Genomic DNA, 3,460 nt, shown 5'->3' with positions numbered 1-3,460 from the left:
CATATTGTGCATTTACACTCTCATCCCATTTTTGTTCCTTTAAAAAACACATTTTCTTAGAGACTTTTATACCAATGTGTTTTCTGCAAAGCAAAAAATCAGTAATAAGATTTCTTTCAGTTAGATTTAATTTTATGCACAAAGATGTGTCCTTGAAGAGTGTTGTGTGTAAAATGAGGTGAACAGTCTGCTGCTTCTTTGAAGTCTGGGGAGCGAAGGGCAGAGCACACCTGATATCATTGTTGCTTTCATGGTGTGCTCAGTTTTCCCACCTTTATCTCCAGACTCAAGGATGGGGACCAATGGCAACACAGATCTCACACTTTACAACGTCCACGGTGCAAACCCAGGTTTTTAGATGAGCCCAAATTTAGGGACCTGGTTGGGAAAAGGGAGGATAGCAAGTAGCTAGAAGAAAGTATCGTGTGTCTGGAGCAGCCCGCCTTCTCCAACTGTCGGAGGCAAACACCAGCTGGAGCCGGTCTCTCTGTTGGGGGTCAGGATCAGCAGAAGCCATACTGGCCTGGGGGCTGGAAGCATGTGGCCACCTCCTGCCAGCAGGTGTCTGTGGGGCCAGCTCCCAGCGCTGAGCTGAGGTTAAACCATCGTCTCATATGTATATTTACTGTGTCAAGTAATGTGTTTAGTGCTTTGGGTGACTGTATTCTCTCCTATTTTATTTCGTTTTTATTTAAACCACTTTATGAAGGTATGATTGACATACAAAAAGCTGCACCTGCTTAATGTATGCAACCTGGTGAGTTTGGAGATCTCACCCGTGAAACCATCCTCAGTCTATACCATAAACATACCTGTCCACCTCAAAAAGTTTCCTCCCGCCCTATTTATTTATCATTGTTGTTTTCATCACTTGTGTGTGTGGTGAGAACATTTACCGTAAGATTCATCCTCTTAGCAAATTTCAAGTGCACAATGCAATATTGTTAGTGTAGGCACCACGATGTAAAGTAGACCCAGAATTTATTCATCTTGCATAACTGAAACTTTCTACCCCAGATGCCATATTGTGCATTAACAGCGAGCCCAAGACCAACCTGCTAGCACTAAAGCCAACAGCCACTCACCCCAGGTTTGCAGACTCCACTCAGGAACAAGCAGAGGGGAGAGGGGGTGTGCTGGGGGCCACTCTGAGCCCACGAGACTCAGAGAGCTAAGGAAACTCCTGCTTCCTGACTTCTGAGGCCCGGGCTCCAGGTCACCCACCAACAGTGGACAACAAAAGGTCCTTAAACTTGACCGAGTTAGAGGGCAGTGGGGGGAGGGTGGGGAATGAGCTGGGAACCTGAGTGTCTCCTGGAGGCCAGCGTGACCACATGCCCAGGTTTCTCACCCTGGCACTGTGACATTCTTCGCGGTAGGACTGTCCCGTGCATAGTAGGGTCTTTAGCAGCATCCCTGGCCTCCACCGGCTACTAGCACGCCCTCAGGACATTCACGTGCCCTGGTGGAGGGGAGGGCAGGACTGATCCATTCTAGAAGCCCTGCTCTAACCTGCTCCACAGACTGGGCTCTGGTCAGCCCTGGGGCCACCCAGGCCAACTGGACTCACATCTTACCCAGGCGGCCGGGTGCTGGGGTCTCTGCCTCCCTTCTGCACCACGGGCCCCTCTCCGTCACAGTGCCCTCACCGTCATTGGCATCAACAAGACCTTTTGATTCAGCGACTCACGTGAGGTTGTCATTTCTCTTCTCTGTTATTCGGATCATAAACATAATTTATCTGTTTCATTATTAAATCCCGTGTTGTTGGTTTTTTTCCTGATGAAAACGCCCTTAGTCCTCACACACCACAAGTGTGAGATTTTAAGGTTCCTGCTGCTTCCGTTGAAGACACTGATGAGAGTAAGGCAAACCCAGGGCTTTTTCCTGGGCCTGCAACACGTTTCCTTAAGATCCTAGGGGTTCTGGGGGGACTTGTGAAGTCAGAGATTTGAGGAGGATTTGGCCCGTGTCGGGAGCCAGCACGGGCCCTGCGTCATCGGTGAGGGTGAGCTCGGCAGCCAGGCCAGGCCTCGGTGACAGCGCCTCTGGCTGCTGTCAGTTCACCTCGAGGGCAGGGTGCCCGCTCCTGGCACCCTCCCCAGGGAGGTGCAAGACCCCTCCGACCACTTGCAGGGAGCACGGTCACAGGTTCAGAGTGAACCCCAGCCGGAGCCAGGCAGTCCCCACAGAACAGGTGAGGGGGGCACCGCAGCGCCCACCTGGAGAATGAAAACCAAGGTCAGTTAAGTGACTTGTCCCAGGCCACCCAGGTCCAGGTCCTCTCTGGGATGCCCAGAACGCACAGGGGACGCACAAAGTCCCAACCCTTCTTGCTGAGCCCCCTCATTTACTTTCACTTACATCTGTGAATACCTCGCTCAGACATAACTGACAGACAGCGGTCGGCATGTGACCAGGGCGAGAGCACACAGTTTGGGGCCCACCTGCCCTCCAGAGAGAGCCCACCAACGAGCCACCAGGCCCCTGTGACCCACGCCCGGGTGTCGACCCGGGACCTGTGGAGAGCTTTCTAATCCTGCTGCTGGACTGTGAAGAAGCTTTTCCAGCCGAAGGCTCGGCCAGCTTCGCCAGTTGTTTCTGTCTATACCCGACCACCCACAGGCTCCAAGCCCTAAGAACCCTGTTTGCGTCTTGGCTGGGGACTCAGGCTCCAAACGCAAACAGCCAGCTTTCCCGGCATTTCCTCCTGCTGATGGTGCCCATCAAGGACTGACCCGGCAGCAGATCACTGAGAAAGAGGAGCAACCTGCCCAGGAGCCACTCGGGACCGCGTTCCAGTGCAGAGGCCACTTCAGGCGCTGGGCGGGGAGGATCTGAGAGCGCCGCGTGGGGCGCGCGCTGCTGGCCTGGGCCACACTGTGCCGCGCGGGTGTGACACAAACCATCCCCCTCCATGAAGCCTGGAGTTGTGTGGCTTCCTGGCTTTCCTCCCACCCTTCCAGCCCCGAGCTAGTTTCCCCCTCCCCCGAATTCTGTTCCTGCCCTCTCAGCCCTCGTCCGGCCTGGAGCGAGCCCTCAGCCCCTGCCCCCCACTCGCGACTGTGGCTCTTGCGGCAAGCTGCCCGCGGAGAGAAAGCCCCCCCCCCCGTTCGTCGTGCTCTCTCATCGCCCCCTGTGTCTCTTGGATATTTTTTTCTTCTACCTGGAATTTATTAACGACCCTCCCCGTGTTCCTTTCACTTTGACCTGTGCTGGACTGTGCCTTAGGAGTTTGCTTCCTGCAGAACTTTCGTTCAGACCACCCAGCACCTGGCAGTTAGTGCAGACAGGTGTGGTTTCCATATCATCCAGGACGACAGCAGAAGCGGCCCAAAGCCGCCGCCTTCCCGGCCGCGCGGTGGGAGCGGGTCGAGAACTGGAGAGAAGGCGCGCGGCGGTGGGGCTGAGGCGCCGGGGGCGACGCTCCTTTTTTGGGCTCGGCTCGGGCGCGCGGACG

The sequence above is a fragment of the Pteropus alecto genome, unplaced genomic scaffold (genome assembly GCF_000325575.1).
Source record: "Pteropus alecto unplaced genomic scaffold, ASM32557v1 scaffold14, whole genome shotgun sequence".
NCBI classification, from domain to species: Eukaryota; Metazoa; Chordata; class Mammalia; order Chiroptera; family Pteropodidae; genus Pteropus; species Pteropus alecto.
Note: the sequence above shows the minus strand (reverse complement) of the source record.